Genomic DNA, 26,404 nt, shown 5'->3' on the forward strand with positions numbered 1-26,404 from the left:
ATTTTTCTTTCCAAACTGCACAGCTGAAAAGCATTGTCAGTGGAAACACCCTGTTAAGTCAGTGATTTATACACCCTATCTGTTGGTTTTGTCTTAAGATTCTATTTTAACTATTAACTCTTTGAGAAGACAAACATGACATTCTAAATATAGTCCTCAAATTTGTATATATTCACACTCAGTGCAAAACATTTCTGAGTTATATGTAATTAATGTACCCAAAGAGAGATTGAAAAAAGTTCAGAGGTTTCTTGTCCACACTTATCCTAGCCTTTATATACCATAAGAGGGTTAGCTGGATCCCAGAACATCCACCAACAGGATTTGATGTTTAAGAGGTCTAAAATTAAAGCTGTGTGTGTGTGTGTGTGTGTGTGTGTGTGTGTGTGTGTGTGTGTGTTAAGATGAAAGTCTAGAAAGGGGTGGAGATGAGAAAGCAGAAAAAAAGTCATTATATAAAAGTTCATTTGTGATAATGACATTATTTAAGAAATACATTGAAAATAAAATTTGAATATTCCACTGTAATTAAAATGAATAAACAGTCTGTATACTAAGATGGAGAGATAAGGTAAAACATAACATTGAATAAAAAAAAATCAGTCTGGGCAACATAGCGAGACTTTATCTCCACAAAATAATAAAAAAACTTAGTCAGGTGCCTGGAGTCCCAGCTACTCAGGAAGCTGAGGCTTGAGCCTGGGAGGCTGAGGCTGCTGTCAGCCATGATTGCACCACTGTACTCCAGCCTGGGCAACAGAGTGAGACCATATTTCAAAAAAAATCTAAGTTGTACAAAAATATTTAACAATGACAACTTTTATGTAAAATAAAAAATAATACAAAATATAATACATGAATTCATATATGTATGGTATGATTATTTTTTAAAACACACATATATTGAATTTTTGTTAATAAATTTCTGTGGAGACGTAGGATAGAGAACGTAACTGGGGAAAGATGAATTTAGCTTTAATATTTTATTTCCTTTAATGAAGAAAATATAAGAACCAAATATGGCAGATTATTAATAGTTCAAAGGGTGGTGTTTGTTCTATTATTCCCTATTGCAGTACATACATAATTTTCAAATTAACAAGAACAAGTAAATTTTAGCCTTTAAAACCATTTGTATATTGAGAAAATCTAGAGTAATACAAATTTGGAGGTTTAAGATGTACATCATAAAAAAAAAAGTGAGCTCATTTTTAAGTGTTCTGATTACACGTGCATCATTTATGGAAGTACAATGTTTTCTTTAAAAATGTTCACCACATTACTATTTGAGGTCCACTAATATTTTAATATTGTGTTAGCAAAGATTTTTGGTATTCCCTTTAGTGCTCAACATTGGTGCATTAACTCAGAGGTGTTTTGAATTTTTCATTTTCAAAAAAATTGATAATGTGCTTTCATTTTCTTATTTCATTTCACTCACTGATATGGTTTGGCTCTGTGTTCCTACCCAAATCTCATCTTGAATTGTAATCCCCATAATCCCCATGTGTCGAGGAAGAGACCAAGTGGGAGGTGATTGAATCATGGGGCGGGTTTCCTGCATGCTGTCCTCATGAAAGTTAGTGAGTTCTCAGAAGATCTGATGGTTTATAAGGCAGTTTTTCCCGCTTTTGCTCTCTGTCTCTCGCCTACACCATGTAAGATGTGCCTGCTTCCCCTTCTGCCACAACTGTAAGCTTCCTGAGGCCTCCTAAGCCATGTGGAACTTTGAGTCAATTAAACCCCTTTCCTTATTACCCAGTCTTGGATATTCCTTTATGGCTGTGTGAAAACAGACTAATATACTCACTATCTGTGCAGTTGTGAAATTTGAAATAAATTTCCTTACTTCCTCCCTCTCTCCCTCCTTCCCTCCTTCCCTCCCTTTCTTCCTTTCCTCCTTCCTTCCTCCCTCCCTCCTTCCCTCCTTCCCTCCCTTTCTTCCTTTCCTCCTTCTTTCCTCCCTCCCCCCTCCCTCCCTCCAGCCGGCCTGCCTGCCTGCCTGCCTGCCTGCCTTCCTTCCTTCCTTCCTTCCTTCCTTCCTTCCTTCCTTCCTTCCTTCTTCCTTCCTTCCTTCCTTCCTTCCTTCCTTCCTTCCTTCCTTCCTTCTTTACTTCCTTGTTTCTCTACTTCCTTTTTAATTTTTTCTTTCATTAGGGAGATAGTTGTTTTACTTGTTTCTTGGCCATCTCTCAATTGAAATATTTAGCATACTGTGATGTACTTTTTTCCACAAACCTTTCCCATTTCTACGTTATTACATCCTTTGCATATTTGAAGCTAACTTTCCCATTAGTTTTTTTTAGTGACCTGATGTAATTGTACATATTTATGGGGTACCAGAGACTGGGGAAGGGAGGAAGGAGAAAAAGATGGGGAGATGTTGTCAGTGAGTACAATGTTTCCATTGTTTTCTTCTCCTGAAAATTACTCTGGAACTTGTGTAATAGTTATAATTGTAACTAACTGCACTGTGACTCACCTGACCATAGCAGCATGCATTTAAAAGGAGGAGAGGGTAATGTAAATGAATCTGGAGAGTGCTACAACTGTGTAGAAGACATTGCTAGTGGTCTATCCAATATCCATACCCCATTGTTAATGAACTAATAAAACATTGATTTCTTGAAGGTCAGCAGTGTGTCCAGTCAAAAAGCTTACTTCCTCAGCCTCTTTTGCAGCTATTGTTGAACATGTGACTTGGTTTGAGACAATAAAAATAACTAGGAGTCATTGAATAAGTATTCTAGAAAATGTTTTGAAAGGTACGACCTTAATGGGCAAAATTCCTTTGCTCTTCCCCCTTTCTCTTCTCTCTTCCTTTCTGAAATGCAAATCTTATGACCATAGGTATGGTAGCCATCTTGCAAACAGGAAGATAAAGACCACATGCGAAGGAGAGCAGAGCTGAAGAACAGCAGGACCCCAAGGCTCGGATGCCATAATCTAGAAGCTGGCTTAGATTGGGCTTGTCCACTAGTAGACTCATTGTTATACGCAAAATGCTCAACAATAGAAGATCCATGTGATTAAGCTACTGTTATTCAGGTGTATCTGAGCTAGCTGGAGAAGAGCCTAGGGATCCTTTATTTTAGAGATGATGAAACTCAGATACCAAACAGGTTAAGCAGTACACTTTATCTATTGTCTAACTGCACAGCATCTGCACAACATCTGCATTCTATAATAATTATTTTTTTGGAAAGACAATGTGTTGAAATGTTGTAATAGTTATGTAGCCATACCTTTGGCAATCAACAGTGGATTTGCATAGTTCTTTTTTTGCAGGATTCAAAGGATTTCCAACATGGTATTCTTAACCTTTCTTCTTTGTTGTAATTGAATGGCCTTTAGACCTCACTCTGAAACTTGAATGTGTTCTTCACAATCCCCATATTATGTATTTTGTTAATTGATCCTTACAGTATAAAGAAAGGATAAATTCACAATCATTTGAGGTATGAGATAAAATATTTTCTCTTTGATTTTATAGCATATCCCATCAAAATAATACCAGAGAAATAAAATTTTTCAGAACATTCTCTATTTCCTTCTAGATGTATTTAATCAATATACCAAAGATCTTTGTTTATAAAACTTAATTTTGGGTGGGGAAATCAAATTGCAGTAAAAGTAGATCTAATAGTCTCATGTTATTTAATAAGAACTTCCATTTTTAAAAAACAGACATTTATTGAGTATCACATGTGTTGTCAGGCACTGTTTTTTGCTTTCAACGAAAAAGTGAATGTGAACGTGTCTCTACATAGGGAAGGATCAAACATAATGAAACAGATAAATAAGTGAACCAATGATTACCGCTTAGTGAGAAGAAAGGATCTTCTTCAGGACCCAAAGGAATGATGCTATTTACAATAGCAAAGGGATAGACAATGGGGTCAAATTTAGTGTCACTCACTGGCATTGCTCAAAAATCACTCAGATCTCACCTTAAGTCTGGATAGAACGCTCTCCTTTTGGCCAAACCTATTTTTAAAGGTTTATCAAATCTAAGAAATTTAGAATATTTGTTGAAGCTGAGACCTCATCATAGAAGAAAAGGCATTTTACCTTGAAGTACTTGTGCTATTATTATAAAAGAAAGCATGCTAGTAGTGCTAGCATTTAAGAAATTAACAATCTAAAGAAAGTAGCAATCTTTAATAATTTGTTTCTTGACTTCTTTCATGTTCTGACCAGCAGATGAAGAGTTGTTCATGTTTTTAATTTTAAAAAAGTAGGCCACCATTTTTTTGCTTTGTGTTACAGATACTACTAAACACTATAACAATTCAAATACTTTTAATAGAAAGAAAAACATTTTCTATATTATGTATGTCAGTATTAGCATATAATAGTAAAATAGAAGGAGTTAAATTGTGTTTAAACAAAGGTCTCGATGATTTCATATATTTATACTGAAATAGACATCTAAAAACAGGAGAAAAATTAATAACATCAACTACCTTATATTGACGTTATATTGATAATAAATAGTGTGTGTGCCTTGTCACCCTACCTTCATCTCTCTCCAGCAACATCTCTTTCTGTGCTGTCTTCAGTGTCCTTCCAATTAGAATAAATCCTTATGCAATAATGATACCCCAAATATTTACTAGTAGACCTTTTACCATTAGAAACCATTGTAGTTTATAATTATAGTTTATGAAACATATTACTTGCCTCTGAATTTCCCAGTGTGTGTGTGGGAGGGTTTATTTATTTATTTATTTTCTGAGACAGAATCTCATTCTGTTGTCAAGGCTGGAGTGCAGTGGCACGTGATCCTGGCTCACTGCAACATCTGCCTTTTGGGTTCAAGCAATTCTCCTGCCTCAGCCTCCTGAGTAGCTGGGATTACAGGTGCGGGTCACCACCCCTGGCTAATTTTGGCTAATTTTTTTTGTATTTTTAGTAGAGACGGGCTTTCACCATGTTGGCCTGGCTGGTCTCGAACTCTTGACCTCAGGTGATCTGCCCACCTTGGCCTCCCAAAGTCCCAGTGTGTATTTTACAGAACATTAGAACTGAGAACAGTTCCATGAATATCAGGGTCCTAGAGCCAAAGGAATGTGGGAAATAGTTCCTATCATGTTTTTCTCATGAAAATTTATAATGATCTTTGGTATACATTAAGAATTGATATCTGGAGTATAGAAACTTGTTTCATTTGTTTAATTACTGCTTTCCCAAATAATAGACTCATTTGGGTTAATGTTTTGGGATCAGTGTTCCAAGAGCCATCATTCAGGAAGCAGTGGATTCACCAGACTTTCAAATATAAATGGTTTTAGAAGTCAATTTTTCAGGCTTGCTCTCTTAACTTGCACTCTTTTTTCTCTTGTTATATTTGCAAATTGTCTCCAATGTGGGGAAATTATTTTTAGCAAAATGTAATTGAAAGCAGATACTTCAATTTCAGTATTTACTAAGCTACCACTTGCAGCTTCATCTAAATTCATTCTTCATCTAAATGAAGAATCAATACCATCAAAAGCAAGCATTTCCATTTAAAAAAACTATTGCTATTAATGCATTTAAAAAGTTTAGGACAATAGCACTCAAATTTTAAAACTTTTATGTTGGCAAATATATGACACTTTAAAAATGCAAACAATAATGGAAATAAATGTATTACAAATTACGGCCCAGGGAAGGTTTTTAGGAAGAAGTAAATGCCTATTTCTTGAATTTTCAAACATAGTATGTTACTGTGATTCAAAGGAATACTGGCAAAGAAATGAAACTGAAAACATTAGCTTGGCCTTATTCAAAGTTAAAGATTTTTGTAATTCTGATTTGCCATGTGTTAAGTGATAAGGAATGTAAAATCACAGAGAATAATTTGAAGAGTAATAACAGTGTGATAAAGCACTCAGAGGGTTCCATGCTAGCATAAATGGAAAGAAAATAGGGCTTAATTTTAAAAATTGAAAGGAAATGTAAGAACAAATGGAGACCTACCAACATTTTAAATTCATGAAAGATGTGAACAGCATTCTCAGTCATCAAATACAGAACACGTGCAATAAAGGGGCTCTATCTGGATCTTGAAAGTTGAAATATGAGTACTACCAAAAGGGACACTTTACATAACACGTCCCAACAGGGAGAGAGTGTAAAATGGTTCAAGGAAGGTTTTAAGATATTCATAAATAAACTGTGATTTAAAAAAAATGTTGTTGCTACTTCAAATAGCTAAGGGAAATGGATTGCTTATAAACAAATACGAATCTTGACTTTCTAAGTCAATATAACAAAGTATTTAAGAGTGTGGTCTCTGGAATTTAACTGTCTCATTCGTCATCACAACTTCTCCATTTACGTGTGATGTTTTAAAGTTACTTAATGTATCTAAATCTCACTTCCATCCATAACATTTGGCAAATGACAGGACCTATTTCACTGGACTGTTGCAAAGTTTCAGCACAGCTCTAGGTACAGAGGAAGTAGATAAAAATTGGTAGCTATTGTAATACTCTGATAAAATGCATATTTGGTGACACGTCATTGAACTTTTGGGCACAGAGAAATCTCCAGACACATCTCAGAGCTATTTTAAAAGAACAGATATTAAGCTTGGAGGAAACTGGCAACATCTCCCATATTTTTAACCTCTTAGGCAATATTCCCTATGGTACAATTTTGAAATTATATAATGATTTTGAAGTTTATTTTATGTCTAAATCTGCCATCAAATGTGTTTGGTGATTTTCTGTGCCCATTGTTTTGTCAACTCAAATATTTATTATAAAAAGCATTCCTGAATATTTTATTTAACTTTTATGACTTATTTGCAAATATTTACTTATCTCGGAACTAGAAGAGAATCCTTCATCTTGCCCTAATGATCAAATTCTTGTATTTTCAATTTTGTCTGACGTGATGGTAAGAGAAGAAAGTTGTTTTTCCTTAGCTATTGAAGTTTTCTGAGTGTACTTACTGTAAGTAATGAACTTTAATTACTTTTGCAATTATAGCTTATTTGATTGAATTTTCCACTGACTGCACAAAACATCTGTCCTGCTGGGACCATATATAGTCTCTGGTCTGGGCATAACATGTTGTCAAAATATAGTAACATCTGCAGTCCATTAATTTCTGAAGCAATAGGGAAGTTAGGCTTCCAAAAGGGCCAAGTTTATACTTGGGAATTCTGTTCCTGTGCTTTCCATCTAAGTGGACTGAGACCACTCATGCTTTCTGATTTGTTTTAGTCTCTACTTAGTGTTTAATAAACAAATATAAACAATTAGCACAGTACTTGGCTTGATGATCTATTTTATTCTGACTATCCCAGCTGTCCTCAGATATTATAGAAATAACAATGGTGAGAAGGCACTTCATTATGATTTTGCTGACATTAGGATGCGGTTATTGGAATTAAGTGATAAGATATTTTTTGATAATAGCACTTTTATGTGAACTTCTTTGAAGACTAAGACTAAAGATACTTAAAAGGTGGAAAAGAAGCTCCTAGGAATACAAGAACTTTTGATTTTGCCTGAAAGTACAGTGAAAGACTGTTATTATCGTTACCATCATTTCTTTTTTTTTACAGAAATATATTTCAGAATATGTGCTCAGAATATTTCTCTAGTAAGGTCTAGAGATCATTTTCTTATGTTTCCGATAAAACAGGTAAGGCATAAAGAAATCACAGAGAAAGAATAATGCTGAATATGTATAAAGGCTTAGGGCAGTCACCAGTAAAGGTCATTAATTTCTATAAAGATTTTGGAGCTACCATATTAATTTACTCAAGTTTGGTTTGTGTTTCTCAATCAACAACAATTGTTACTCCAATTTTCAAAAAGAAAATATTGTCCATCCAAGTCGGAGTCAGAATTTTATGGTTGTAGAAACCATTCATGTTCACCCACATTTTCCATACTTCCTTGCAGTCTTTTGCCTTATGATTGGTTGCTGGTCAGAGAATGGGTCAGAAGTAAGGAACACCATTTCCAAGGCTGGCTCTTCACCCTTCTCTTTTTCTCTCCCAGGTCAACCTTAGAGGTCAAGTGTTTCAGATGGCGGAGCTACAAGATAATGGGGCTGTTTTGTCCAAATTAGGCAGAGCCACCAGTAAAAAATAAACATTTTTAATCTTAAATTTCTGAGATTTAGGCCTGTTGCAGCACCCAAATTAAATCATTGCTATACTATTACTAACTGACTTATGCAAACCACGTGTAATCCCAGTGAGGTAGTTGCCATTGTACCTATGAGAGTGAACATTACTTCAGGAGGGTTATCTATGACTCTTTGGCACTATCTAAACAATATATTATGTCCATTCCTTAGCTCAGCAAGATACAGCATTTGTAGTCATACATACTTATATTCATATGTATAGCTTATTCAACTACTAACTAAGCAGACCAATAACAAAAGTAGTACAATGTGATCTGTTTTTGTGAGGGAGGAGAGAGAGCCTAGGAGTAGGCTCAGCAAGCCTCACTGGAGGATGACCAGGTAAACAGTGAGGGCTAAGAACTAGGGAATCATCAAGGGTTGAGGAAGGAGTGAAACGACCTCTCAAAGAGCATCCCTGAGAAACAGGCTTTCAACATCCAGAGCAACCATGGGGCTGAGAGGAAAAATTGTGACCATGCCATCATCACAGTGGGACCTGCCGAGTACAAACTGCTAGCTCCATACTGAAGGCTCCTTCCTCCCTTTCCTATCACAGACATAGATGAAAACACGCGGGTGGGGAAGGGTTGAGCCCTGCGAGGTTATCTGATGCACCCTCTCTACCACTTTTGTGCATCTTAAATGGGGTTTAAACATCCTAAAATGTCTGCAATGTGTTCATTTCCTGTGGTAGATCTACAGTGTGTGACAGGAAATCTATTTCTTTTCCTGTAGATGCTAAATTCATTACCTTGACACAGAATTTAGACTCACTCTTTGCACTAGCTGCCATAGCAACCGGTATCAGGCATTTTTTTTCTCCTTTTTCTTTCGCTGGAAGCAGGGTAGTTAAATGTAGCGGCAAGAACAGCACTCAATTAAAAATTTTGTAAAAGGCACCTAATACTGCTGTACCAAGGGTCTCTTCATACTGTCACCTCTGTCATTACATACTTCATAAACCCATAATCACATTATAGACCGCAAGCAGAATTTAAGCTAGTAGAATATGGGATTCTTTAAGATCATTTTATGAAGGTGTTTCCTTTTCTCTTTTTCAAATTCACAGCATTGAGAGCTATTTGAGATAATGGATGTAACTGATTATTATTGAAGGCAAGTCTTGGACAGGTACTAGATGTAAGTGGCCCAAATGTTGTTATGGCTCTGAATAATGCTACATTAAAATTCCACATGGGTTGGAGTGGTATCTGTTTCTGTCTTCAGTAAAGAGAGGAACACCACAAATTCATCATGGCAACAAATTGTCCTGGTTTCCTAAAGAGCAAAGTGAATGCTTATAAATAACAAAACAGTGTTCATGTTTTTTCCTGCCTTAAATAATAGCAGGGTTGGTTTGAATTGATGGCTGAAGAGGAAGAGAAAAAACACCTGTTTTTAAGCATCCAACATTTATATGCTAACACATATCAAAAAAGTGAGGCTGTGGGCATTACAGACACTGATGCCCAGAGGAAATTCTTAAACCACTTGGACATTTTGAGGCTGTGTCAGTGCCAGGCTAGGTACTAAATAGCAACAATCATCTAGCATTGTACATGCTCAGGGCTGAAACCACTCAGCCCATCTGGTTTAGCTTACTTGGACAGTTTAACTTTTATTTTAAACATAGTGTTCAGAAACTACTTTGAGGTGGGAGAATGCTCTAAGGAAAAACCGTTATGTTTTACAGCTCCAAGCAAATACAACACAGTGACTGAAGAAGGGGTGATTGTTTATAATTTTTCTTATCTTTTTTTCTCTCTCTTCCTCATGTTCATTCTTATCTCCCTTCACCACAGAGATACTTTGCACTTAGTGATTATCTAATTTCTCTCCTTATTCTTAAGTCTGAAATAAATCCAGGTCTATACAGTAAGATTCTACCATCACGTTTTCCTTTTTCTTTCTTCTTCAAATTATTTCCCTTATTAAACATTATTTTGCTTACTTCGTAAATTAGGGTTGAAGTCTTAGTAATGTATTTTGGTAACACATAGCCAGATAATGCAAATCCTATGGAAAAGTAGAGCACTTTAAGCCCTGCATTAGAATTTTGTTCAGCCACCCAAATTATACTAAGGCATTGCATTGATTGGCGAATATTTCATTAAGTAGCATAATAGGACATTTGAACAATATAACTGACATAGACAGAAAATATAAGAAAAGTAGAATGAGAGTAAACTCAGAATCAACAAGTGCATGAGGAATGATAGACTAGGCAGACAGTTCAAGGGATACAGAAATGTATGAATGGTGGCACCTTTCCTCAGGCAACTGGTCTAATGCTCAATCATTACAATAACAAGATTTAGATAATGTGCCACCAATTATATGTGCCAGCAGGGGAGAGGTAAACTACTAGTAACTGACTAAATAGGAAATGCTTCACAGGTGAGTAGAACTTGGTAGACGTTAACTAAAGGAAGGGTTCAGGGCTTAACAGCAGTGGTATGTGAAGGAAAGGCATTCTAAGATAGACATGAGAAATGCAGGAATTTTTGCCCTGGGAAAGAAGTATTCATGGATCCTGGTTTGACTAGGGCAGGGTATAGTGAGAGTGACACTTTAGGAAGAGGAAGGAAGACAGTTTGATGTTTTGGCTCTCTCAGGGAGAGGAAATGGGTCAAATAACAAGGGATTGTATTAGGATAGTGGTCATAAAATGAGTTAAGAAAATACATTATTTTGGCCAGGCGCAGTGTCTCACACCTGTAATCCCAGCACTTTGGGAGGCCGAGGCGGGTGGATCATGAGGTCAGGAGTTCAAGACCAGCCTGACCAATATGGTGAAACCCCCCGTCTCTACTAAAAACACAAAAATTAGCCGGGCGCGGTGGCAGGTGCCTGTAATCTCAGCTACTCAGGAGGCTGAGGCAGGAGAATCACCTGAACCTGGGTGGCAGAGGCTGCAGTGAGCTGGGATCATGCCACTGCAACTCTAGCCTGGGCTACAGAATGAGACTGTGTCTCAAAAGAAAAAAAGAAAAAAGAAAGTACATTATTTTAATAAAAAAGGTTGAGGGAACTAAATGACTAATTAAATATGATGATTAATTTCCAAATCAGTATTTTATAATAGGAAAACTCATCTATGGTTGATATTTTTTATTTTATTTAGAAAGCACCAAATCTCCCATTTTTTTCTGGAAAAATGAGACCATTTCAAGGGTTCTGTGATTTTAAAACAATTTTTATAATAACACAAACGTTTTCTGAGTTTATTATTATTATTTTTAAGTGAACCGATAACAATTTTTAAATATTATCAGTCTTAATTTCAAATATGGCAAATAATGACAGATATCTATCTATCTACTATCTATCTATCTATCACTCCACTTAAAAGCTCTTTGGAGTTCTCAATAATTTTTAAGAGTATAAAGGGATACTGACACCATTAGTACAAGAACTTCTGATGTTTTACAAAGTATTAGTCTAGTCTTACTTATTAATATGGAAAAGTAGAGATAAGCACTTTGATCAATGCATATCTCTCATGATCAATCAAGTCCAAGAAAGGACAGTACAAACTGTGAGAGATCCTAGTGATAAAATGGAATCATTTTTTAATTGAACTGCATGAGGAAGCTCTCACACTCCAGCATCCACCAATTTTAAGCAGGCCTATTTTACATTGCATTAGTTACAAGCCATTTGGTAGAGGGTCTTCCTTTTCCCCTTCTCCATGTTGTTACATTCAGTTTTCAGGATGTCCACTGAAAAAAATTCAGTTTGATAATTATAGCTGACACCGGAATTAGTCCAGGCAACGTAACTTGCTATACATTTTGCCTTAATCCTCTGGTGAATAAAAGTAGTATGCATGCATCAAAATATCACATATATCTCATAAATATGTACAATTATTATATATCAATAAAACTAATAAACTGTAAAAAAATTTTTCACCTTCCACAAAGTAGGTAATAATATGATACTGACAAATAATATATTTAAATAGGAATTGTGTATAATACCCATATCAAAATAGAAATATGGCATTTAATATAAATATGTATGGCTGTGGTATTTAATTTATATGGTATTTAATATAATATATGGTATTTAATTTATATGGTATTTAATATAATATATGATATATAATTTATATGGCATTTAATTTAATTTATACAGTATTTAACATAATATGTATGGCTCTTATCCATGCAGGAAATTCATCTGCAGCCAGTTAGCTGGGAATATTCAGGAGGAACATGCATAGAAATGGAAACTAAATTTCTTCATCTGTCTTACAACATAGTTGTTTCAGGGCAGAATGCTTTAGAAATCAGATTCATATAGATTACCCAGCAGAATGAAATATTTCTCTAATTCATTGTAAACCAACAGTGCTCTGAAAAAGGAGTGCTGGTAGGGGTAGGGCAGGCGGTGGAGGAGGCAGTAACCAATATCAATCTGCACAAAGCTGCTAGGTTCTGGGATCCTCCCCGAGAAGCTAGGTTTTGCCTCCCATCAAATATAGGTTTAGTTGTACATCGTCCTGTGTCTCCACGTGATTTTGAATGGACTTCTCACTGATTATTGTCCAGCTTCCTCCGTCTTAAGATTATTTTGGGCACTCAAATGAACAGTCAACAAAGTAACAGGGTCAAGTGTCAAGGTCATGAAAGACAAAGGCTGAAGAATTCCAGATTAAGGGGACTGAAGAGACTGAGAAGTAAATGTTTGATCTGGGATTGAATACTGGATCAGAGGAAGGACATTAGCGTAATGCCAATTGGCAAAAGTGTAAATAAGGTCTGTAGATTTGGTGATTGTACAGTACCAATGTTAATTTTCTGATTTTGAATTTTATACTGTGGAGAATCTGGGAGAAGGGAATGTGAAAATTATTTGTAATATTTCATAACATTTTTTATGGTTGAAATCATTTAGAAATTAAAATTAATGATAAAAAATTATAGGTAAAAATGTTACAATTGTGAAGGTGCTTACTATTAAAACTATATTTCACTATGGGTAGTGATTGAGAATATAGGTTGGGGCATCAGAATTCAGGGGTTTGAATCCCAGCTCCATTACATAGTAGTAGTATAAATTTCAAATTAATTAATCTCTAGATACTTCAGTTTTCTCATCTGTAAAATGGAGAAAACAGTGCTTTCTACCTTTTAGTGTGATTGTGAATGTTGAATGAATGAATGTACATAAAGTGCTTGGAAAAGTGCCAGGTTCCATAAATGTTTGTGAGAATTATGACAATTATTTGTATGGTTACAGCTGTTATGTATAGCATATCAGAATGAAATACAATACTGTAAATTCTATCTCTAGGTGAGACACTAAATGTAAAGCCAACTATTTGTCAGCTATGCAGAAGCTTAGACAAATTATTGGTCAAGGAAGAAGCAAATAGATGCAATGATGAAATGTTTGACATTGCTCCAGGAGGGCACGTGAGTAGACACAGTTAGGAGGTCAGGGAAACCTGTTAATGAGACATTTTTAGGAGATGTGAACTTCTGGCAAGGTAACTCCCTATTAGCTTAAGATAGAGTGTATCTGAGAAATAATGTGATGTAGAAGAAATGACTTTCTATTCAGCATATAGGCCCAAGAAAATTTTAAATTTTATTTCTTGAAAATGTTAGTTTTCACATGTGAATCCATTATGAACCATTGCAGTGCAGCATGAAGAGGGGAGAATGTAGTTAAGATTAGCATTAGAAACCCAGTAATCCAACAGAGCAAGGCCTGCAGGAATGGGAGAAGAGTTTCAAACAATGTAAGTTATTACCTATAGGATGATATATTGTGGAAAAATTGGACTTTGTATCATAAAATCTAGTTGGTCCGATGCAGTGTAGCTCAATGTACACAACTTCTACCCTGTAAATTTGCTATTAAGCCTGGCTGTGGTATCTTGGACTCACCAAATTTTATATTTTCCAATTTTGTTCATTCTATGAACTCAGAACTTCTCTAAGAAACTCTGAAATGAAGCATTAGGCTATGAAATTAATATAATGAAGATTCGATTTTGACAAAGTATAAGATTATATCATTGCAACTGAATAGATTTCTGACTTTATTTCTTAATTTCAGACTATCATCCTCATCTATTTTTCAAAGATAGTTGAGACTAATCATGACTGTCTTCATCAGGGTCCAACCAGGAAACAGGAATTGCTAAATATTACAAACAGAGGAAAGAATCTCAAGACATCAGTCTACCTCTAGGGGCAGAGGGACACAGAGAGAAGGTGGTATTAGCAGAACCCAGGACTAAGATTTTCTCTTGTAATAAAGGACCCAGGATCATCAAGGTAGGTGGTATCTGGCAGGGAGCTAGAATCATGTAAAATGGTGCTTGATGAATAGAAAAAATATGGAGAAACACTCTATTTCTTTTCTCCTTCTACCCTTAGTCTTCCACCATTGTCTCTGGTGGCCAAACATGCCAGAAAGCCAGTTAGTGAGGGAACCTGGAGAACTTAGTTTGCAGGAAAAGGGCAGGAACAGATCTGTGTGCAAACAGGCAATGACCACCATAATGCCTCTGTCCATGTCTAAAACAGAGATGGAAACCGAGTCTCTGCTCTGGAACAGGCAGTGTTCAGGAGAAGCTTTTCCATCTAGATGCTGTTTCTTTAATTTTTCAGAGCAAGTCTGTGAAGTGGTTATTATTATCTCAATTTTGTAGGTGAGGAGACAGAATCTTGAAGAAGTTCTGGTCTCTGTTTAAAGTTTCAGAGCCAGAAAGGAACAGAGGCCACCTGGTTCTACACATACTCATTTTTCTTTTTTCTGTATCTGTTCAACACTTGAAAGCTTGCTTGATATTATGCTGAGACTGTAGAGTTTAAAACTCTGGAGCTAAAAGAGACAACAGAATTCATCCAATCTGACTTTAAAGATGCAGAAACTGAGGACTGTATGGCATCTGTCTTCTTGTTCTCTACTCAATCATTGAGGATCTCAGTGGGAAATGGGATGAAGAGCTCAGGTGGATGGGATTTGCCTTGAAGAGGAGGATGTCTGTTGTGCATATTCTACTCTATTTTTTTCTGGAGTAGGGATCTATGCTATCCACAGGGTTGAGAGGGAAGGAAGACATTAGGAGCATGCTGTAAGTTTGGACTGTCTGCTGAGAGAATGGAAAGTGAATGTGCCTAGGAATGAATACAATGAAGTGAATACATAATGGAGCATTGAAGACTCACCCAGGGGTGAATGGAAGCAACGTGAGATGGCACCAATCAGCAAGACTATTTTTTTTCAGTAGTGCTTATGGTTCTGGAGAAGAAATAGAAAAGTGAGTCCTTAAACTGATCCAACATTGTAGAAGGGTCTGGCAAGCGAGGCCGACTGGTTAGAGAGCAAGCAAACCGAGAGCTTTCATAACACAGGCAAGAGGGAATCGATGGATCCTGGGAAGGATAGTATCAAAGGATAAAGGAAGTTTAAATTTAGAGTTAATGAGAGAAAAATATGGAAGGAATGAATGGACAGAAAATTCTGATCAGAAAATGTGATTTCTAAGCTTGAGCTTTCAGGACCATGTGGTTCAATACAATAGCCACTAGTCACATATGGCTACTCCAAACTGGGATGAGCTGTAAGTGTAAAATATAGCCCAGATTTTGAAAACTTAGAATGAAAAAAAGAATGCAAAATGTGTTACTATTTTAAATATTTATTCCATATTGAAATGATAATATATGGGATATATTGGGCTAAATAAAATATGTTATTAAAATTAATTTCACCTGCTGCTTTTTAAAATGTGGCTACTGGAAAAGTTAAAATTATACATGCAGCTTGCATTAGATTTATATTGGATGGCACTGTTTTAGCAGTTGTATAGTTACAGATCAAAACAGAGCTTTTCAAAATGTGGTCTTCAATCATTTAATTGATATTTAGGGCATAAACGACTAATATTTTAAAATAGCTAGAAAAATTATCATGGTATAAAAATTAAAGAGTAAACAACATTTTAATATGTGTTAATGAAAGTGATCATGGCCTAATTTAAGAGGAAGAAATTTTCCTAGTTTTTCACTGAATTCGTGATACAAAACTCATTTGTAGATAGATTAATACATAGATTAGGAAACACATTCAATAGTTTTCTGTTCTTAGTCTTTATATATTTGTATTAAATTAGTCATGAGTTGGCAATATGGAAATAATTAGTTGGTGGCTGTCAAATAGTGCTGAATAATCAGCTTGTCCCGAAACTCAGGGAGATTTCTGTTTAAAACCACTTCCAGTGTTGTTGACAAACATTTCCCACTCAAAGTAGAAGTCAAAAGATAAATGCAAATGGCTTTCTAATCCGTTTTTTAGTTGCAATTATCTCTAGAAATTTTATTGCCATTTTTATAGAATTTGAATGCGGTTTTAAAATAAAACTCTCACATAGAGTGTCAAAAGATCTTTGGCAAGGGTGCCAATAGGGAGAGGTTAGTCTCTTCAATAAAAGTGCTGGAAAACCTGGATAATACCTGTGCAAAAGAATAAAGCTGAACCCTTATTTTATACCATATGCAACAATTAAAATGGATTAAAGATCTAAACACAAGACCTGAAACTATGCAACTCCTGGAAGAAAACATAGTGGGAAAATCTTCATGACATGAGATTTGACAATGATTTCTTGGACATGAAACCAAAAGCACAGACAACAAAAGCAAAAATAGAGAGATGGGACCACACGCAACTTAAAAAACTTCTGTAGATTAAAAGAAACAGTCAACAGAGTAAGATGGCAACCTACAGGATGGGAGAAAATATTTAGAAAACACATGTGATATGGGCTTGGGTTAGTATCTAGAATATATAAAGAACTACAACTCAACAACAAAAAAATCTAACATCCAGTTTAAAAAATGGGCAAAGGACTTGAATAGACATTTTATCCAATAAAATGTACAAACTGCTTACAAACATATGAAAAGATACTCAACATCAAAAAACACCAGGAAAATGCACATTGAGATGTCACTTCACACTCATCAGGATGGCTAATTAAAAAAAAAAACAAAACCAGAAAATAACAAGTATTGGCTAGGATGTGGAGAAATTGGAACTCGTACACTGTTGGTGGGAATGCAAAATTGTGCAGTCCCTATAAAAACAGCATAAAAGCTGCTCAAATAATTAAAAATCGAATTACCATATTTTCCGAAAGAAATGAAAACAGGTTTTCAAGGAAATATTTGCACACCCATTTTTATTGCAGATTAACAATAGCCAACAAGTGAAAGCAACACAAATGTTCATTGACAGGTGAACAGATAAAGAAAATGTGGTCTATACGTAAAATGGAATATTATTCTGCCTTAAAAAGGAGAAAATCCTGTTACATGCTACAACATAGATGAACCTTAAGGACATTCTGTAAGTAAAATAAGACAGTAAAAAAAGACAAGTATTGTATGATTTCACTTACATGACATTTGTAAAATATTAAAACTCACAGAAACAGAAAGTAGAATGGTCGTTGCCGAGGGCTGAAAGGAGGACAAACTAGGGAGGTGTTTCATGGGTATAGAGTTTCAATTTTGCAAAAGAAAACGTTCTGGTGATCTGTTTCACCATAATGTTAGTAAAGTTAACAATACTGCACTGTACACTTTAATCTGGGTAAGTTGGTAAATTTAATTTTTGTGAATGGTGAATTTTATGTTTCTTATCACAACTGAAAAAAAGAAACCTTGAAAATATGGTATCAGTTGCTTCAACGAGTGAAACAAATTGTGAAGGGTTGGAGAAGCATGAAACTTTCAGCAATTGACCTATTAATAAAACAATTCCATCTTTGCAAGAAATTCTCACAATTTTTTCAAAATATTCCCAAGATTAAAGCATGGAGTATTTTATATTCAAGTGATAAATGCAGGTTAGTCAAGATAAAGTATTTAAGAAAACTATTTGAGATAGCTATACACAGAATGAGGTCACTAAGAAGTGAAAAAAAAAAAGAAGTGTTTATATCTTTGTTGATATTTTTGAAATCAATACCCAGTGAACTTTCAATAGTTACTGCCCTTCGGCTATCTCCTTAAAGTATTGAAAAAGCATGTGCCCAGTGGTCCTATTAATTATGTTCATAGAGTTTTATGTTTCTTCCAATACTGAGTATACATCAGGCAGTATTTTGTTCATTATCAACAGTTCTCTGTGAATGAAGATGTGTATTGATTGATATGAAAGTGCAATTAGTTTTATTTGTGTAGTAACATATTCTGTTGCTCTATACATAGTTGAAAATTTGTCAGTATTGATCTAAATGAACTTTGCTAGTCAATACCTTGCTTACAAAGTAATCATTAGGTACCAAATCACAGCTCCCTTGGTGCAAATTTTCAGAGGTAAACAGAACAAATAATCACCTAGTACTCGTTCGTCATGCAAATCTCACAAATACTGGGACCTAATTCATGCTCTACATGTTAGACACTTGTAGAACTATAAAGCAAAATATCTGTTAGCACACAAATATTACAGCAGTTGCTCTTCTAAATTACACAACATTGATATTATGCAAAATACACTGGTGTATTTTGTGTGCAACTCATTTTGCTTTCTTTCCAACACATATACGTATTTTAAATTAACTTTGCTGGTTGCTATATAAACTTCTCAGCAATGGTACGCCTTATACCTTTTTGCGTATAACTGAATGCTGCCTCTTTTGTTTCAGTTTCTTCTCTGCTTTTGGCAAGCAAACTCATTAATTCTATACTGGAAAACATTATTTCATCTTCATTTTGGAAAAACTCAATTGGTTTACCAGAGAAGTCCCTGTGTTTTTTTGTAAATGATGTAAAAGGTTTTATGACTTGATACCAGTATTTGATATACTTTCAACAGAAACTGCAGAGATAAATCCATCACTAGTTCAATAAAATTCAATATTCTGATTCTCATTATTATGCAGCCTATTTTCATTTTATCCTCCTCTGTTTATGCAAGTGATTGCACTTGCAGAGTCACTTGTCCTGGAGTTTGGTTCACTATTTATGACTTTCCTGATTTTAGTAATTTATTGATTATTTTGCCACCTTTATGCTTCAATAAACAATACTGGAGCCATTGATCTATTTTTTCCTGAATTTGCAGTATGCTATAGAGTAATAACTGCAAATGAAAACAGATAAATGCTGAAACAATATATTGTTATGCTGAGATAATTCTAAACCTGAATGTTAGATAAAACGTATATTGACTGTTTAAGTTGTTGTTGTGTTATGGGTAACCTTCAAGCATGTGATTAAGAGCTTAATACAATTTCTGGCACTTCTCATTCTTCAGCTCTGAAGTTTCACATTTCTGAAGGGTTTTGCCCCTAGCACCATATTTACTCTCTTTTTCCCAGCCCTCAAACATTTACTTATAGACTTACTTATTCATTACTTGCTTACAGATGAGTTTCACCACAGGAAAAGATTATTGGGGCACAGGTTAGTATTATACAAATACGTCTGCGCGAGGTGGGGGCATTGACATGCCCCAAGATGTTGGCAATAGAGTCTTACAAGTCAAGGGCAAGAGTCTTCAGTGAATGTGGGGAGTTATATGGAGATTGGAAGATGGCAGAAATGAGGGTGGAAAGAGGTTAGTATAGCCAAATAGAACATGGTGCTATGAAGAGAATCTCATTTAGGGGTTCAAATTCCCACTCCACCTCAAAAACTAGTTTAGTTATTCAACCTGTTTGAAACTTGCTTGGGGTGTTGTATGTATAAAACCATTGCTTTTTGGAGTGGACTTAAGAATTATGGAAAATAAAACAATGTCTTGAGACAATGCCTGTCATGTTATTATCTGCGCATAATGAGTGAGCACATAAATAAAGATGAATCCTACCGTCTTAAACAAGAGTGAAAGAACAATTGTTGAAAATGTTGGTGGGAACTTGGGAGTATTATGACCCCTGAAATGCAAGGAGAAGGAAGACAAACAACCTCTATTTCAGAGGAAAAGGATCATTAGGATACAGTAGAGAGATTATTCTATGAAGACACTGTTTGTAGTAAAATCTACTGACAGTTGAATGAAGGTTCCTTTGGATCACTGGAACTAATTTTTTAAAGGAGGCAGGCAAAGGGAGGATGAGGAAGGGAAGGGGTTGAAATGGATTTGGGTAAGGCTTTGCTGGTCTGAAGGGGCTTAGTGTTGGCTGAAGTGGCTTGGCTTGATTATGAAGTGTGGGAAGAAGCATTTAGATAGTAGAAATGTGGGCTCCTTTAGGACTTCAGTAGAATTTGAGAACAATATATATATATGTATTACTTCTGCAGTGTTTTAATCCCAGTTATATACGAAGGGCTTAGAGTTACACTTGATTAATTCAACTTTGGATTTCAGTTTCTGGCCTCTAATGGCTTTTAAGGAGCAGTACTGATGGGACACTGAAAGGATGGCACTCTGGGCTTTTAGAGGGTTCCCAAGAAGAGTGATGAGTATGTCAAGTGAATCCTTTGCACTTCAGTTCTTCCTATTTGGACAAAGTGGGCGCTACTCAATGCTATCTGGTATAAAGTAGGCAGCAGAGGAAGTTGAAAGATCATGAACTGCATATTTAGATAGGACTAGGTTTGAATACAAGCTTTTTCAGTGGTGTGAATTTGAGGAAATTACCTAAATGTCCAGAGATTCTCTTTTCTCATTTGTAAAATGGGGGTAATAATAACAACATTTGTAGGTATTTGTGAGTGTTAAGTCAGATAATATGAGCATGCTGCTTATTATATCGGAGATGATGAATAAAGATTCATTTCTTTCCTGTGCATTTACAAATTGTCGCTCCCAATTTTGAAAATGGCTTATTTTATTCATTCAGTAGTCAACAAATATGTATTGAGCATCTGCTATATGTAGGTTTTGTGGTGGTTGCTGAGAAACTTCACACTATTATGTGGAAAAGGTAAACATAGCCACTACCCTCATAGAGTTTATAAAGTAGTATATATTATGATCCAGATTTTTAATTGTTAAAACCATCAGGCAATAGTGTAAGTTTAATTCCTGTGCAATCAAGCCCACATTTTATCAGGGCATTTCTACTCAACACTAATTTGCACTATAATCTGACCTCCAATGAAAGGTTTTTTCCTTAGTGGTAATATGTTGATTTCTAGAGCATTGAGGAGAGTTAGCCCTCCATCTATCACCGCTTCTTGGGGTCATTTTGTTTTAATCTTTACGTTGTCATTTATAATGGGATAAAATATTAATAATGATTTAATTTAAATGAGATAAGTAATGTTAGCTGTTAGCTTTTATACAGTCTTATTCCTTATGTATAATATACTGCCTTGTGACACATGAAACACTGTTGCCATGATTGTGAATAAAATTTCACATTCAACACTATAAGAAACCACATCTATCTGCCTTTTAAGCTAAGAGAAAGACATGAAAGGTTTTTTTTTCCCATATAAACTTGACTCTCAGGTATAAAGATATGGAAAATCCATGCAAAATTCTGTTTTAGTTACCTCATACTATTCTATTGTGAAGGCAGAAGACAATGTATGCAACAAGATGAATTCAATATATTTATATATCCAAAATGGATATTGTAAGATAAATATATATTCTGAAGCAAAATGATCTTTAATCATTGCTTCAGTACATCGCAAGAGGATCTCAGGTCTCTCAGAATATACACTCTGATATAGATCACGTCACAGTTTTACACAAAACACTTATTCAGCATAAACTGGCCTTGCAGAAGCTACACTGCCCTTCCCCCTCCATTTCCACTTTCCATGCTCCCTGCCTCCCTTGGGAAGATGCATGCTTGTTCCATTTGCACGCGGCACCAGCGTTGCCATGGAAACTCGCCTCCTTTTCTTCCCCCTCCCCAGTTACCAAGCTCAGCTTCTGGACTCAGTGCCAAGACCTCCTCTGTATAACCTCAATATTCTTTCAGTGTTTAGACAAATCTGTTGGAAAATGTTGTTTACATTTTTTTCACAGTGCTATAGCTGCATGTTTTGTGCAATCCATTTCCCATGGATCCACCTGTGTTCTAAGAGAGATTCCTTTTCCCCCTTCTTTTCAACAACTTTAAAAAATATTTTATTATTTGGTTTGATTTCTAATGGAACATAAAACGTAACTCAAGATCACAAAGATTCCATCCCGTGGTCAATTCCATCAAGTCCTGAATTTAATACTTTATGTATCTGAGTTTTGTACTTTTACAGAGGATTTCTGTTTTGCAAAAATTGTAGCATGATGCCTGTTTTTTTTTTAATCCTAAACACTTATTAAATTAGTTTTCATACCTTAGAAGTTCATTAAAGTGCATATGTGGACTTTATGTTATTCCAGCAGTTATTATTCTGATGTTCAAATAATATGTTGGCATCCTCCATTATTTGAAGTTACAGTGAGATGCCTTACATAGCAAATTTTATGCAGACTTGTAAAGTATTCTATGGAGTTTAATTAGTCATTCTAACGCTCATGTATGCTGGCACAAAAAGTTATGTTGGTGAAATGACTGTCCCTTCCCTCACCTTTAAAATGTCAAATTTTCTTATAAATTTCTTAAACATTATAAAGTAGGCTTAGCAAAGTATTTATTTATTTAACTTTTTTTATTATAAATAAATCATATAAGCCAGCCTGGCGTCTCACTATACTGATGCCATTTTTCTTCACTGTAAACATTTATATTTAAAAATGTAAAAAGATGTCTTCTATTTGGGAAAAAACTACCTGTGATAAACAGAAGAGGGAGCAATATTTCTTCCTTTTCTTGGACACAGAATGTGGTGGTGGTGTTTTTCTAATTACTATTTCATCTTTTTTTTCTAAATGGAAACCTCCTCTGTTATAATCTCTGCTGTTGATTTTCTTTTCCTTTCTTTCAGTTTTTTATGGGAGGAGGGGTGTTTAGTGAGGGTAGTAGTAGGACCACCCATTTCGATCAAAGAAACAAAGGTTAAATTCTTTCTGGCTTGCTACTTTCTCTTAGGATATAGTTAAATATTAGAAATCTTTGTCTCCTACTGTATATTTTTACTTCCAACAATACTTAAAAAAAAAAAATTTCTACCGCAACACTTTACAAAGAAGCTCTGGCATTGTGTAGTCAAATGGAGTGAATGAGTGCATTCTCCAGGGCCTGCCCTGTGAGAGACTCTATCTCCCTGTTGTTCTCACTTTGAGCTAAGTAGGAGCCGTGCACATCTGAATAACAGAGTCTTTTCTGCCTAGTGCAATCCTGGATTGTTACAGTCTAGAGGCCAGCCATGCTGTCACCGGCACAAATTGATTTAACCATCAATTGCTGTGGTCATTAAAGCTGTTAAAAGTCTCCGCCAAACTGATGAATTGCAACTGAATGTGAAATGAGTCTCTAAGTCTGTTTCCCACCATCTCATATCAAAGGCTATTGTATCCCTGCAAAGTAAAGGGTCGGGGGTTCAGGCTGGGGTTCAACAATGGACTCTGTCAAAGGATAGAGCTCCATTCACTCTGGCACTCCCAATTACAGTTTGCTTTCCATACCTTATTGTATAAAATTTGCATCCAACTAATACATTGAATTATTGACATACTTTGGGTGTCAAAGGAGTCGTTGAATGGTTTGTTTTTAAAATACATGGAATTCTAAGCATCTGGTGGCTACTGGGTTGTGACAATGAAATAATTCCCTGGTTTTCCATTGTTTGCAAAAGAACTAATTTTCTCTCAGCTCAGATTTAACATTTTTAAACACTATGCACAACTCCTTCCATATTCACAGCCATGAGCCCATTTCTGAATTTTTTTTAAGGGAAGGGATAGAGGAGTAATGGTACTATTCCTGCCTAACAAAAACATAATAAAAATGATTAATATATAATATAATTTAAATTATTCACTATCATCTCTTTGGGGCCAAAATAACTGGGTAAAACGGAAACTACAATTTGATTATTTTTTACCTGAAGAAAAATGAAAAGTAAAAAAATGTGATATGAAACTAAAATCACATTTAGGCATAGGATTTTAATGCCCAGAAGAACTTTCACTAGTTTTTTTAGAAAAAATAATAGACTAGATTTTATGTTTTCATGGTTAAGCCAGTGAAAGGGCTATGAACCAATTTGACAATGAATACATATATGTTGCTAATAATGATTATTTAGTTAACAAGTAAGTATGGGGAGATGAATGATCATCAAAATTCTTCGAGCTCTGACACTGCAGAATCAGCAGGGAACTTCAGAATATTTTGAGTTTTGTAACAACATTAATATCCTCCTGTTGGTGATAACATTTTTCTTTTTCCTATTAGACACTCATCTGAAGAGTACTTTAAGTCTCGAGTTAAATATATCAAACAATTCTATTTCTACGTGCACTTGCATATGCAATTTGCAGAGGTTCGCCTGAGGATTTTAAAAAATGTTTAGTTTAATATTTGAGGACTGCACAAGGAGCCTTCATTTCGAATTCCAGAGCTTTTAATTGCCTTTTCTTTCTCTTTTTCTCTTCTTAAACTTCACAGTGGTGTGACTTCAGCCCCTAATGCTTTCCATGATGCATAGAGGAAACTCTCTGTCAGAGAAACATGACTTTGGAGATCAAAGGAAAAGAGCTCCCTGTCTATTCCCAGCAACTCCACATGCCCTGCTTATTTTCTTTCCCTAGCTCATCTTACCATGAAGTGCTATCAACAGGGCTGAGAAGAACAGATGTGGAAAACAAAATAAATCTGAGTTAATACTGTAATGGAGGTTACATGAATACAAATTACAGAGGAAAGCAAAAGTAAGCACATCCAGCAACCACCAAAGTGTCATACCGAGGAGAGAGGAAGGAGGGAAGTTTTGCTTACAGATTCACTGTGTAGGTCAGGGGTCCAGGCCATTTACATGTATTAATAATGAGTTGGCAGGCAGATCCAGGTTTGTATTTCCCTAGACCCTATTTACCATAGACTTAACGTCTCTGGTAACTGTGTAGGTAAGTCTATCAGTAAGAACTGTTACATGTTACCCAAGGTTCCAAATGACTCTTGAAGAAGGTCAGTGGATTCTTGTCTTTAAAAGATCTATTGTTCAGAAAAAGGGGTGGAGGGAGCACAAGCTCTCTAGGTGGAGAAAAACCAAAAACCAAAAAAACTAACCCCAAACTGATATAAGCATTGCAAACCAGATGGAACATCTATGTTTCATGACCCAAGGAATTACAGTACATTTTAGGTGGAATTTAATATGAAAATCAATTCTTTTGCTAATCCTCACTCAGAGGACAGCATTGGAAATATTAGACTTGTTTGTGAGATGAAATGTAAAAGTGATACAATTTCCCAAATTCTTTAAAGATTATTTGCCGCAGCTATGCATTCTGGGTTAACAGAATTGTTTTTAACATTAGGTGATAGCAACATTTCTACATTTATTATTAGTAATTTATGTCCTTATTTATTTAAAAGTTCTTAAGCTGTTGATATGAGAAAGTCTTGCTTTAGTGTTATGTAATTAAATTTAGGTTATCTACTACCTATAAAAGTACACACTGAAATATGTGTTCTTACTGAAAATAAACTTACTGGATAGCATGGCACAAGAGATGTATGAAGCCATAATCAGGTTAAAATTTTTAATTTAATTTAATAGCATATTTTACTTGCATATATATGTGTATATATATATGTGTATATATATGTGTGTGTGTATATATATATGTGTATATATATATATATATATTTAAACCATTTAAGAGGTCTCTAACGGGTGTTTTATTATTATTTCCTTTCAGTAGACTCAGGAGACCAACCAGCCTGCCGGCTTTGTTTAAGAATACTCAAATGCAGCGCGTGTAATAGGTCCTTGATAAATCTGTGCAGGGTGAGTGAATACAGTCTCACAATACTGCTGTAAGATAGAACAGAGATTTATGCCCATTTTACAGCTGGGGAAATTGAGTCAGAATTTTGCTTAATTTTCTAACATCACATGATTGAGAAAACTTAGAACACTAGTCTATTGTGTGCAGAAGACTCATTGATTGTACTATAGCATTTCCATAATAACTTAAGGTTGAAGACATGACAAAGATAATCCTTTTGCAAAAAAAAAAAAAAAAAAAAACTTTTTTTAAAAAAAAAAAAAAAAAGAGCTATTTTCATAGCACGCATAGACTTTAATTCTCAAATTAGAGAGCATTGTGTCTTTCTTTCTGCATGGGCATGTTTTCTCCCAGACCAGAACTCATAATATTATATTGTATGCTACTTTATTTAAAATACCATATTGCATATTCCCTAATTTTAATGTGTTTT

At 35.2% G+C, this 26,404-nt stretch overlaps 1 long non-coding RNA gene across 1 annotated transcript in view; it reads right to left on the reverse strand.

Annotated features, from left to right (window-relative positions):
• Positions 1–11,697: 11,697 nt before the first annotated feature.
• LOC131381773 (uncharacterized) overlaps positions 11,698–26,404 on the reverse strand; it is a 51,733-nt gene continuing 37,026 nt past the window's right edge. Inside the window, exon 4 of the long non-coding RNA XR_009210709.1 lies at positions 11,698–11,858. This is a non-coding gene — a long non-coding RNA (uncharacterized LOC131381773). The remainder of the gene's footprint in view (positions 11,859–26,404) is intronic.

Source organism: Hylobates moloch, unplaced genomic scaffold (assembly GCF_009828535.3).
Source record: "Hylobates moloch isolate HMO894 unplaced genomic scaffold, HMol_V3 SCAFFOLD_2, whole genome shotgun sequence".
Lineage (NCBI taxonomy): Eukaryota > Metazoa > Chordata > Mammalia > Primates > Hylobatidae > Hylobates > Hylobates moloch.